General features: G+C 49.0%; 2 pseudogenes; one reads left to right on the plus strand and one right to left on the minus strand.

Annotated features, from left to right (window-relative positions):
• The first annotated feature begins 6,407 nt into the window (after window positions 1–6,407).
• On the plus strand, window positions 6,408–8,280 carry LOC123425753 (annotated as a pseudogene).
• Window positions 8,281–9,708: 1,428 nt separating this feature from the next.
• On the minus strand, window positions 9,709–13,988 carry LOC123425754 (annotated as a pseudogene).
• Between the last annotated feature and the right edge of the window lie 364 nt (window positions 13,989–14,352).

Raw genomic sequence — 14,352 nt, forward strand, 5'->3', positions numbered from 1 at the left:
AGGAATATTAGAAAATATGCCATTGATAAAGAGGCTTGGTATCATTATGTTGTTGGGTCAATTGTTACCTTAGTTGTGATTTTGATCGCGTTTGTTGTTGCATTTAAATGTTTTACATAGTTGTATGTTGTTTTATAAGAGAACTTTATGTATTTATTTTTTGCAATAATAACATTTGATCACTACTATTCTTTGGCTCTAATGTGATGATGAACTTGTATTAATTTGGTCATATGTTCTGCAATGGTTTTTTGATATATTTGATTTCATAATAGAGATGAACTTGTATTAATTTTCTGACTTCATTTGGTACATTTCGTGGATTTACTTTTTTTTTGAGCTAGTTGACCCTGAAATTGAAAAGCACTACAAATGAACTCTGAAAATGTTGAAAGTTGGCATGCTATCATCATTTCACCCACATAGCATGTGTTAAAAAGTTGAGAGGGCTACGACAAAAACTGGATGCACTTCGTGTACAAAACGGACAATCTCTGTCGAAGTATCGGGGCTTCAAACGAGAACTCATCTCTTACAAAGGGATTTCATTTTTGTGAACTTATTTGAACTCCATACTTTTTGTGTGTTCAAAATGCACCATTCAAAGGCACAACACAAAATTTCAACAATTTCTAACTTCATTTGGTATATCTCGTGGATTTACTCTTTTTTTTGAGCTAGTTGACCCTGAAATTGAAAAGCACTACAAATGAACTCTGAAAATGTTGAAAGTTGGCATGCTATCATCATTTCACCCACATAGCATGTGTTAAAAAGTTGAGAGGGCTACGACAAAAACTGGATGCACTTCGTGTACAAAACGGACAATCTCTGTCGAAGTATCAGGGTTTCGAACGAGAACTCATCTCTTACAAAGGGATTTCATTTTTGTGAACTTATTTGAACTCCATACTTTTTGTGTGTTCAAAATGCACCATTCAAAGGCACAGCACAAAATTTCAACATTTTCTGACTTCATTTGGTATATTTCGTGGATTTACTTATTTTTTTTGAGCTAGTTGACCCTGAAATTGAAAAGCACTATAAATGAACTCTGAAAATGTTGAAAGTTGGCATGCTATCATCATTTCACCCACATAGCATGTGTTAAAAAGTTGAGAGGGCTACGACAAAAACTGGATGCACTTTGTGTACAAAACGGACAATCTCTCTCGAAGTATCAGGGTTTCGAACGAGAACTCATCTCTTACAAAGGGATTTCATTTTTGTGAACTAATTTGAACTCCATACTTTTTGTGTGTTAAAAATGCACCATTCAAAGGCACAGCACAAAATTTCAATAATTTCTGACTTCATTTGGTATATCTCGTGGATTTACTTTTTTTTTGAGCTAGTTGACCCTGAAATTGAAAAGCACTACAAATGAACTCTGAAAATGTTGAAATTTGGCATGCTATCATCATTTCACCCACATAGCATGTGTTAAAAAGTTGAGAGGGCTACAACAAAAACTGGATGCACTTCGTGTACAAAACGGACAATCTCTCTCGAAGTATCAGGGTTTCGCACGAGAACTCATCTCTTACAAAGGGATTTCATTTTTGTGAACTTATTTGAACTCCATACTTTTGTGTGTTCAAAATGCACCATTCAAAGGCACAGCACAAAATTTCAACAATTTCTGACTTCATTTGGTATATTTCTTGGATTTACTTATTTTTTTCGAGCTAGTTGACCCTGAAATTGAAAAGCACTATAAATGAACTCTGAAAATGTTGAAAGTTGGCATGCTATCATCATTTCACCCATATAGCATGTGTTAAAAAGTTGAGAGGGCTACGACAAAAACTGGATGCACTTCGTGTACAAAACGGACAATCTCTCTCGAAGTATGAGGGTTTCGAACGAGAACTCATCTCTTACAAAGGGATTTCATTTTTGTGAACTTATTTGAACTCCATACTTTTTGTGTGTTAAAAATGCACCATTCAAAGGCACATCACAAAATTTCAACAATTTCTGACTTCATTTGGTATATTTCGTGGATTTACTTATTTTTTTTGAGCTAGTTGACCCTGAAATTGAAAAGCACTACAAATGAACTCTGAAAATGTTAAAAGTTGGCATGCTATCATCATTTCACCCACATAGCATGTGTTAAAAAGTTGAGAGGGCTACGACAAAAAGTGGATGCACTTCGTGTACAAAACGGACAATCTCTCTCGAAGTATCAGGGTTTCGAACGAGAACACATCTCTTACATGGATAATATGAAAATGAAAAGTGTCTGAAATTTAGTACGTTCCATACATGCATTACATAAAAGGTTTAATACATTATTACATTATTGCACCAATATTCCTATCTATTATTTCTGTTTTCTTCTGGGTCGTAGTCATGGAGAATCTTCATCATTCAGTAGGATGCTTGGGTCAATTTTCACTTTGAAGGGTGGAATTTCATGAAACTTATTATAATCTTCTGACATGTCTGTCTTGTCATCTACTCCCACGATGTTTATTTTCCCTGAAAGAACTATGTGGCGTTTTCGCTCATCGGATGATATCTTCTTTTGCTGATTTGTTTTTCTCGTTAATGTAGACATGTCCTTCACATAGAAAACGTGAGCGACATCATTGGCTAGGACAAATGGTTCGTCCATGTACGCAAGATTGTTAAGATCCATTGTTGTCATGCCGTACTTTTGGTCTACAACTACCCCGCCTCCTGTCAGCTTCACCCATTTGCACCAAAATAAAGGGATCATAAAAGTAGGTCCATAGTCAAGTTCCCATATCTCCTCTATGTACCCGTAATATGTTTCCAAACAGTGCCCATTCTCGTCTGTTGCATCAAAGCGGACACCACTATTTTGGTTGGTGCTCTTTTTATCTTGGGCAACCGTGTAAAATGTATTCCCATTTATCTCATACCCTTGGAAAGTACATATAGTCGAAGATGGTGGCCTGGCCAAACAGTACAGCTCATCTCCAACGGTGTCGTCATTCATGAGATGTGTCTGCAACCAACTGCCGAAAGTCTTCTCGTGTTCCCCTTTAATCCAAGAGTCAGCCTTCCCCGGGTTTTCGGAGCGTAGAATATTCTTGTGTCTCACGATATACGGAGCCACCACGATGGAATTGTGTAGAACTGTGTAGTGTGCTTGAGAGAAAGAATGCCCGTCCATACATACTTCTTCTTTCATTCCTAGTGTGCCTTGTCCTGTCAGCCTACCCTCATATCGAGATTCAGGAACACCAATCGGCTTAAGGTCAGGAAGAAAGTCCACACAAAAATCAATTACCTCCTCTGTTCCATAGCCCTTGGAGATGCTTCCTTCTGGCCTAGCACGGTTACGAACATATTTCTTTAAGACTCCCATGAACCTCTCGAAGGGGAACATATTGTGTAGAAACACAGGACCGAGAATTCTAATCTCTTCGACTAGGTGAACTAGGAGGTGTGTCATTATATTGAAGAAGGATGGCGGGAACAACAACTCAAAGCTGACCAGACATTGGACCACATCAATCTGTAACCCTGATAGACTTTCTCGATCGATTACCTTCTGAGAAATTGCATTGAGGAATGCACATACCTTCACAATTTCCAGGCGAACATTTTCAGGTAGAATTCCCCTCAATGCAACTGGAAGCAATTGCGTCATAAGCACGTGGCAGTCATGAGACTTTAGGTTTTGGAATTTTTTGTCTTTCATATTTACGATTCTCTTTATATTCGACGAGAAGCCAGTCTGGACCTTGATACTGAAAAGGACTTCAAAGAAGATTTCCTTCTCTTCCTTAGTAAGAGCGTAGCTGGCACGCCCTTGAAACTGCCCTGGATGCATGCCATCTCTTCCTTTATGACGTTCCTGGTCCTCCCGTGCTTCCGGTGTATCTTTTGACTTCCCATACAAGCCCAGGAAGCCTAGAATATTCACGAAGAGATTCTTCGTCAGGTGCATCACGTCGATTGCCGAGCGGACCTCATGGACTTCCCAGTAGGGTAGCTCCCAAAATATAGATTTCTTCTTCCACATGGGTACGCGCTTATCAGGGCTGTTAGGAACAGGTTGGCTGTCAGGATCCTTTCCAAAGATTACTTTTAAATCTTTGACCATATCAAATACTTCAGCACCAGTACGGATGACAGGCTTCCCCCGGGGTTCTGCCTTGCCATTGAAATGCTTGCCTTTTTTCTTTAAGGGATGCTTGGGCGGAAGAAAACAACGATTGTACGGATACACATTCTTCCTAAAGTTGTCGAGATATATCCTTTTGTCTGATCCAAACAGTGTGTGCATGCATTGTATCCCTTGTTTGACTGTCCTGAAATGTTACTAAGAGCAGGCCAATCATTGATGGTTACGAAAAGCAACGCTCGAATGTCAAATTCCTCTTGTTTGTGCTCGTCCCACACACGTACACCTGGTTCGGCCCACAGCTGTAAAAGTTCATCAACTAATGGCCTTAGGTACACATCAATATCGTTGTCGGGTTGCTTTGGACCTTGTATAAGCACTGACATCATAATGAACTTCCGCTTCATGCACAACCAAGGAGGAAGGTTGTAGATACATAGAGTAACGGGCCAGGTGCTGTGATTGCAACTCTGCTCCCCAAAAGGATTCATGCCATCTGTACTCAGACCTAACCATAAGTTCCTTGCGTCAGCTGCAAATCTCGGGAACTCTCTCTCGATTTTTCTCCACTGCCGACCATCAGCGGTGTGCCTCAACTTATCGTCTTTCATACGATCTTCCATGTGCCATCGCAACAACTTCGCATGATCTTTATATATGAATAGACGTTTCAACCGTGGTATTATAGGAGCATACCACATCACCTTGGCAGGAACCCTCTTACTGGGTGGCTCGCCCTCAATATCACCAGGGTCATCTTTTCTGATCTTATACCGCAATGCAGTGCATACCGGGCATTTATCCATATTCTCGTACTTCTCACCGCGGTAGAGGATGCAGTCATTAGGGCATGCATGTATCTTCTGCACGTCTAATCCTAGAGGGCAGACAAGCTTCGTTGCTTCGTACATGCTGGCGGGCAATTCGTTCTTTCTTGGAAGCATCTTCTTCATCAGTACCAGCAACTTTTCGAATGACGAGTCAGTCACACCGGTCTCTGCCTTCTACTTCAGCAATTTCGGTGTGCTACCCAGCTTCTTGTGGCCATCTTCACAAGTTGGGTACAACAATTTGTTGTGGTCCTATAACATCTTCTCGAACTGCAACCTCTCCTTTTCTGTGTCGCAACCTCGTCGTGCATCAGAAATGACCCGGCCAAGATCATCAGCGGGCTCATCTGGTTCCTGTTCTTCATCCTGATCTTCTTCTTCATTGTCTTCCATTGCGGTATCAGCATACTCAGGGAACATAGATCGGTAGTTGTCATCATCGTTCTCTTCTTCTTCATCGTCGTCTTCCATCATAACCCCTCTTTCTCCGTTTTTGGTCCAAACATTATAGCCCGACATAAAACCGGACCGAAGCAGGTGGCTCTGAATGACTCTTGAGGAAGTGTAATCCTTCTCATTCCGACATTCAACACATGGACAAAACATATAGCCACCACCATGCTTGTTCGCATCGGCTGCATCTCGAAAAGAATGCACGCCTTCTCTGTAAGTGGTTGTGCGTCGATCACCGTACATCCATGGATGACTCATCTGTGTTATACGACAGTATATCAAATACAATCACGATCCTAAAAGTTAGTAATGCACGGTCTAAACGAGGAAATATAGTTGCTAACCTTTTAGAATAAGTAGAAATAAAGAGGAAGAGGTTTAAGCGTGGCTCAGGCATCTCATATCGTAGTTGTGTTCAGTGAACTGAAGCGGCATCGCTCTAACACATATTTCAACAAACACCTCTAGTGCATCAAAAAAAGTGGAGAGCAAGCACCCACCCACAATCCTCCATCCAAGAAAAATGCAAGGAAGAGGGGAGAGGGGGGCTGTGCTATATATAGGTAGAGGACTTTAGTCCCGGTTTGGGACATAAACCGGGACTAAAGGTGGCGCACATGCGGGCTGCCCACCGCGTAGCCCTTTAGTCCCGGTTTGGGACACGAACCGGGACTAAAGGTTCCTTACGGTCCGGGACTAAAGCCTCGAGGGAGGCATTGGGAATTGGGGCGACGTGGCCGGGCCTTTAGTCCCGGCCCAGAGGCAGGCCGGGACTAAAGGGTCCAGGCCAAAGGCCCGTTTTCCACTAGTGCTGGTTCGATGCAATTGAATGCATACAAACTGCGGTCTCTTTTTCTATGCTCCCGTGTCATACATGTTTACGAGGCCACGTGATGTCGTCCATGCCGCTCGCCCACCGCAATCCCCTGCTCTGCGTCACCTAGCGACGGGTCCACTGGACTTGTCCTTTGACGTTTTTTGTCGTAACCCTCCTATCTATCCATCACACCATTCATCCGCTGCAATCTCCCATTGACCGTTGCGGACACCATGGCTCATGGCGATCAAACTCAATGATGCATTTGGTGGACTTGATAGTATACCTCATGTCCTCATCATACACCCCTTTTCTCTGAGCATCGCTTCATACAACAACTTTATGGACATCGGAATATGTTCATCTTGTTGGCTTCCATGGTTATCAATGTTCCGATGGATGTCGACTCCGAGAAGCGTGTGATAGGATAGGGCAATCCCCTTCCCCGCATCACCTAGCGATGGGTCCACTAACTTATCCTTCGACAGTTTTTGCCATAACCCTTTTATCTGTCCGTCACATCATTCGTTCACTGCGATCTCCCATTGACTGTTGCGGACACCATGGCTCATAGAGTCATAGGAATCAAACTGATGATGCGCTTGATGGACTTGATAGTGTAACTGATGTCGTAATCATATATAGCTAGCTTCTATAGCTAGCTAGTCTCACGTGATCAAGCCTTAGCAAGGAGGATGAGAATAGAGTTCACGTGGACGCCTACGGCATGAATTGCATTGCAGCTAACGAATGTTGCGAGCGGCTGGCGTACTACGTCATGAGCGCCAACCTGAGCAACTTCATGATGGACAACATGGGCATGAACAAAACCGCCGCAGCCAATGTCACCAACTGGACGGGGACCTGCTATGCCGCCCCCCTCATCGGCGCCTTCCTCGCCGACGCCTACCTCGGCCGCTTCTGGACCATCGCCTCCTTCGTAATCATCTACATCATCGGCCTGGGCCTCCTGACGATTGCGGCATCGGTGAAAGGGTTGGTGCCTACGTGCGCGGCCAAGGGGGTGTGCGACCCCACGGCGGGGCAGACGGCAGCGGTGTTCGTGGGTCTCTACCTCGTCGCTCTCGGCACGGGCGGGATCAAGCCCTGCGTGTCCTCGTTCGGAGCCGACCAGTTCGACGAGCACGACGAAAGCGAGCGGCGGAGCAAGAGTTCCTTCTTCAACTGGTTCTACTTGTCCATCAACATCGGCGCGCTGGTGGCGTCATCCGTGGTGGTGAATGTGCAGGAGCAGGACCACTACGGCTGGGGCTGGGGCTTCGGCATCCCCGCCGTCGCCATGGCCATCGCCGTCCGCAGCTTCTTCGTCGGCACGCCGCTCTACCGCCACCAGCGCCCCGACGGCAGCCCGCTCACCCGCATCGCGCAGGTGCTCGTCGCGGCCACGCGCAAGCTGGGCGTCCCCATCGACGGGTCGGCGCTGTACGAGACGATGGAGAGGGACTCCGGCATCGAGGGGAGCCGCAAGCTGGAGCACACCGAGCAGTTCAGGTTCCTCGACAAGGCGGCCGTGGAGACGCCAGCGGACAGGACAGCGACCGCGCCATCGGCGTGGAGGCTCTGCACGGTGACGCAGGTGGAGGAGCTCAAGAGCGTGGTGAGGCTGCTGCCCATCTGGGCGGGCGGCATCGTCTTCACGGCGGTGTACGGGCAGATCCGCAGATGAGCACCATGTTCGTGTTCCAGGGAGACACCCTCAACAAGCGCATGGGCGCCCACTTCTCCATCCCTTCTGCCTCGCTCTCTACCTTCGACACCCTCTCAGCGTCATTTTCTGGGTGCCCGTGTACGACCGCCTCCTCGTCCCGGCCGTCCGCTCCGTCACCGGCCACCCCCGCGGTTTCACGCAGCTCCGGCGCATGGGCCGAAGGTGGAGGAGGTGGCTGGTGGCGACGTGGTGGCCGGCGGGGCTGTGGCCGGGTCCTAGGAGGAGCCGGTCGGTGGAAAGGAGGGGCAGGGGGCGGGGGAGGCGCGGGGGGTGGCTGGCGCGGGGCGGCCCTGGCGGCGGTGGGGCGGATCTGATCCGGGGGCGAGGGGCTTTCTTGCAAATCTGAAACATCACGGAGTGCGGGTTGAATGCTCAAAAACGAAGGAACTTTTTTGTAAAATAACCACGACGGACGGCAGAAGCGCTCCGGCGCTTTATTATTAGGGGAGATAAAACTAGCCATGATGGCATTTCCTAAAGAAAAAGATCCACAAACTGATTGGCGCGTTCACCAAACCTGATATGCCAGCAGTCTTCCAACCAAACCGTGAGGCACACATGCGCCAAAACCTCCCAAAACGCACCGGACCCAACTACAAACTCAGGCAGATCACCAACCCAGAGCCCCGGACCACCGCCCAGTTCCTAAAAAAACACCTCCACTTGAAAAGAAAAGGCGCCACGCTCACGAACCATCGTTCGTCCGGTCACGTCCTATAAATACGAGCGCGCACTGGAGAGCTAACATCACATCACAGAGATCATCCCACGCAGAGGCCAAGAAAGCGACCTAGCTATAGCGAGAACACCTCCACTCGGCATGGTTTACTCCAAGAACGCCCGCCGCACCGCGCTTCTTTTCTTGGCCGTGCTGCTGCTCTCGTGCGCCGGCATGGGCCGCGCGGCACGGGGCCTGGAGGAGACGGCGCCTGAGGACGATTACCCGGCCGAGGCGCCGGAGTCGTCGCCTGAGGACGATTACTCTGCCGAGGCGCCGGAGGTAGCGCCGGAGCACGAGCTGTTGCCGCCGTTCCCGTCGTTCCCTAAAGTCGAGCTGCCGCCCATGCCCGAGATGCCTACGATTCCCGGGTTCAGCGCTCCCGAGCCGGAGGCTGAGGAGCCATGATCGACGACGAGGGCTGTGACACAATACTCGGAATTGATCGTTATCGGAGACACAGTGCGTGCCGTCCATGCTCCTTTGTATACGTACGTAGTATGTTGTGGTGTGTTTTTGTGTTCGTATAATCGTATGACGACCTTCGAGAGTCTACTGCGGCACGCTAGTCTGTGTATGTCTACATGTAACGGTAAAAATTCTGTGATACAGTGTTCAGTTTTGTGTTGTACACTTTTGGAATTACACCCATTGAGATATACGTAAGTATCAAATATGGCATCTCGACTGTCATGCAAACTTTTTTAATTTGAGTGACTACCTTGCCAACTTTGATGGACGCCATATATGGACAACCAAATAATGAAAATCTCTACGATTTCTTAAGAAATGTAACCGCAAGAACCAGCAGACCACATATTGAGCATGCTCCACAAACCCCTCACATATTTACAGGCACAGCTGAAAGCTGAATCGAGTCAAGGAGATTTTGTTCGTATAGTTCTGTAACACGACCAAGATGAAGCCATGTATTGGTAGTTTCTTTTTTTCAGAGAATGAAGCGATGTAATAATGCTGTTTAATAAAATGAGCTCAGTATTTGGGCCTTGGTGGTGACCGGTTAAAGCCCCCTTGGATGCATAACCATGCAAATCGCTACCGCTCGCACTTCTTGCAGTAATGGGTTAGCCAGGACACCTTGGATGCACATCTGTAGCAGAAGCGGCTTCCACACCTAAAGTAAATCAAACAAGAGCAGAAAAAATATTTCACATTTGTGGATTAATAAATTTGATAGTCAATTTGCGTAATTTTTTTTTTGTTTTTTCAAGCATCTCAAAACAGGGGCTTTCGTCCCACTTTAGATATAAAGTGGCAACCGAAAAAAGGTAAATAGTCATACAATATAAACTTGAATGGTAGCTCTTTCACAAAACCGATCCTAGAAAATAGGCAGACGCTCACCTCAGGCCACTACGCTCCTGAAAGATAACAAAAAAGGAACTGAGTGCAGCACCGTGTGTCACCCTAGTACACCTATGCTCCACAAACAGTGCCCTCGGGAGGGAAATAGGTGCAACGAGTCGCTATTGCCGAGTCCATAATTAAAAAAGTTTTCACACGAAGAGGAGCGCCACGAGGACGTTTTCAAGAAGAGAGCGGCGCCGGAAGCGTCACTGTCGTCTGCGCTAGAGCACAGATCTTTTGTCCGACCGCTCCGGCGTGCCACCACAACGTCTTCAGGATGAACACGAGGAGATCAGAACCCTAGATCCGGATCGGGACACCTCCACTGCAAGAGATAGAAAGCACGCCTAAGACAATCTCTAATATGCCTCTCACCGCCCACACGACTAAGAGGCACCACCACCACCACCACCATGTTGTCGCCGAAAAGCTAACAATGTGAACCGCCTTCCACGATCGCTACCCCGGCATCCATGCCACGAGAAAAAGCTAACTATCCGCTTCACAATGCACTTCACAATGCACAAACCATGAATGGAGAAGCCCGACATCAACCTCCGAGCCAAGGTCAGCGCCACCATCATAGTGGCACCAACGGACGAAGTCCCCTCTAATCCCGATGGACAAGGGGGACATGGCCCAAAGGCTATTGACGGCCATCGTTGAGCCCATAGCTCACACGGTCCACCACCATCAACACTGACCCGACTGACGGCTTAATTAGCACTACCACGAGCACCACCACCACAGACCTTCTGTGACGCAACGTGAGGATGCCCTCCAATCGAAACGCAAGCTCCCACCTTGGTCAAGCCGAAGACGACCAAGAGTCAAGCACCAACGACCAAGCGCTCGACCTTGTGCAAGGATCAATGAACCTCGAACAGGAAGTCTACGTCAAACTCCCACATCGTCGTCTTGTCCGTGTTGCCAGCCCACTTTCAGTCAACACACCTGAAGAGGCGGATGCCCCATCAGATCGGAGCCCAAATCCAGATGGGAGGTCAACCAGGGTAGTCAACAACTCCGGTCGCAGGGCAGCCGCACCACACCCATGGCATCCCCATCTCCCATCGGCTCCACCCCCACCCACCCACCCCACGCACACCGCGCCACTGTCAGAGGCCAAGTTATCCCACCCATTGGTGAAGACAAGGGGGGCGAGCAGGGGCCTGCCCTCCCCTCCCCACAACGACCGACGAAACCTGAAGTATGTAGTGTATATTTGACTAATATGAACAAAAAAGGAAGTGAGTGCAACGCCGTGTCACACCTAGTACACCTATGCTCCAAAAATAGTGCCCTTGGGAAGGAAACCGGTGCAACCGATCGCTATTGCCGAGTCCATAACGGAAAAAGTTTTCACACGAAACTCGGACACGAAAAGGAGCACCACGAGGACATTTTCAAGAAGAGAGAGACGCCGGCAAGCGTCATCGTCGGCAGCGCCAGAGCGCAGAGCTTTCGTCCGACAGCTCTGGCGTGCAACCACGAGGTCTGAAGGATGAACACGAGGAGATGAGAACCCTAGATCCAGATCGGGGCACCTCCACTGCAAGATATAGAAAGCACGCATGAGCCAATCTCTGATATGCCTCTCGCCGCCCACACGACCAAGAGGCACCACCACCATGGTGCCCGCTGAAAAGCTAACCATGTGAACCACCTTCGAGGGTCGCTGCCCCGGCATCCATGCCATGAGACAAAGCTAACTATCCGCTTCACAATAAACAAACCATGAATGAAGAAGCCCGACATCAGCCTCCGAGCAAGGTCGGCGCCACCATCATAGTGGCACCAACGGCCGAAGTCCCCTCTAATCCCGGTGGACAAGGGGGACATGGCCCAAAGGATGTTGACGACCATCATTGACCCCATAGCTCACATGGTCCACCACCATCAACACTGACCCAACTGATGGCTTAATTAACACTACCATGACGACCACCACCAGAGACCTTCAATGACGCAACGTGAGGATTCCCTCCAATCGAAACGCAAGCTCCCACCTTAGTCAAGCCGAAGGCAACCTAGAGTCAAGCACCGGCGACCAAGCGCTGGACCTTGTGTGAGGATCAATGAACCCCGAATAGGAAGTCTACGTCAAACTCCCACATCGACGGCTTGTCCATGTTGCCAGCCCAACTTTCAGTCAACACACATGAAGAGGCGGACGCCCCATCAGATTGGAGCCCAGATCCAAATGGGAGGTCGACCAAGGTACTGAACAACTCCATCCCCCCCCTCCGAACGATCGACGAAACCTGAAGTACGTAGGCCTTGTTTGGGACCGCTCCGCTCCATCAAAAATAGTTTCGCTCCACCAAATCCATTTTGGAGCAGTTTCATATAGGAGTTGTAGCTCTTTTAAAGAGAATGTTTGGCTTTTATCCAGCTCCAGCTTCACGAATGAAAATTTTGATGAAAATGATCTATTTCATTGAATGAGAGGGGAGAAATGAAGGGGGTATCCACTTACTGGTGGCAGTGGTGGGTAATTTTGTTCCAAATCCAGCTTCTAAATTTTATGGGACACCTCCTAGAGAGCTTCATAAAAAACAAGAAGTTGGATCCCAGATTCTAGTTTTTTTGTGAAGTTGTATATCGTGGAGCTACCCCGTTTGGCTTATGTTTTCTAGAGCGAAGCTGATTTTTATGGAGTAGAGCAGTCCCAAACAGACCAGTAGTGTATATTTGATGGATATAAGCAAGTACATACCTATTTGCTCCTCCCCTCCCTTCCCCACCACCACCAAAAAAATAAAAAAAATAACGGTGGTATTCAAATCCTGGCTTCGCCACTCCACCCACCCACTACCCCACTGCCCACCTCAACACGCCGCAAGAAGGCCGTCGGTCACCATCGCCGTGAGCTGCCGGCACTTGACGACCCAGGGCCGCCTGGCCACCACGGTCCCGACGACCCATTTTTCAAGCATAGCAATGGGCGATTTGTTAGGAAGAAATTAATAGAGTTGTAGTCTGATCTCATTCTGTACCTGCATTGGATGTTGTTGCATCCTTCCGATTTCTCCACGTACATCCTGCACTTGGGGCACCGCTGCCACCTCAGCCGTCCGGCGAGACTCCTCAGCAAAAGGTCCTCCCTGCCGCGCTCGTCCTGCCCGAGCTCCTGAAACTCCCTGCACCCGACGCCGGTGTGCCACGGCGTCGCGCACCGGGCGCAGAACATCCTGTGGCAGTGCGGGCATTCGGCCTCCGCGATCGCCGCCGCCCCGGCCTTGCCGTCGTCGGCGAGAAGAGGCGCCGAGCATTCCCTGTATGGGCAGTACACCATTTTGTCCCCGAGCAAGTACTCGCACAGCAGGAAACCCCACTTGTCGAGCAGGTCCGGGGAGATGATGCCGAAGCAGCTCTCCGGCTCGACGGCGCCCTCCTTGCAGCCGGGATAGGGGCATTTGACGCGAGCGAAGTTCTCGCCCAGCTAACAGCGACGTACTGGCCGACGCAGCCGGAGCAGAAGGCGTGACCACACGAGCCGACGCTGAACTTGAGGGTGCCGGGCACCGTCTCCATGCAGATGGCGCAGTCGAAGACCTCGCCGTCGCCATCGATAAATGAGGCGTCGTCATAACGGGTGAACACGGGATCGATGGGCGGTACGATGAACGTATCTGGCCTGAGCACACGCGAGACAATATTGAGTTGAGTACGTTGCGTCGATCAAATTAATAGATCTCCGCTCTGTGCCCTACACCGTAGTACGAATGGATGAATCAAGCGAAAACTTACCACACAACGAAAACGACCATCGTCATCGCCACGGCGAGGCCCCAGCAACACCATGCCTTTGCTCGCCCGCTCAAGCCCTCGCCGTTAACGTTGAGCAGCAGCGTCCCCGGCGGCAACACGGCGTCGTCGTCGAGGCACACGGCGAGCGGGGCTGCATCGAGGACCGTCTTGCTCGTATTGGCCTCTTCGTGGACGCCGCTCCTTCTGTAGCACATCGCCGCCGGCCGTAGTGGTGACGTTGTTGCCGACCAAGATCCACCAGTAGAAAACAGGGCATTGAGCCAACCACATTGGACCCGGATTGGATATAAACCGGTTCTAAAAGGTCTGTCCGCTGGGCCCCCTCCCTGCAGCAAATGGCCGCAAGGCCTTTACACAAACCGGTCCTAAAGGGTTTTGGACCGTTTGCTGCAGGGAGGGGGGGTCCAATGGACAGACCCTTTAGAACCGGTTTGTATCACAAACCGGTGCTAAAGTTTTTCTCATTTATGCAGCAACTGCGGGGCCCCGCTGTCAGACCCTTCAGCACCGGTTTTTTAACACAAACCGGTCCTAAAGCCCTCCCCTATATTCCACTCC

Source organism: Hordeum vulgare, chromosome 2H (assembly GCF_904849725.1).
Source record: "Hordeum vulgare subsp. vulgare chromosome 2H, MorexV3_pseudomolecules_assembly, whole genome shotgun sequence".
Classification (NCBI taxonomy): domain Eukaryota; kingdom Viridiplantae; phylum Streptophyta; class Magnoliopsida; order Poales; family Poaceae; genus Hordeum; species Hordeum vulgare.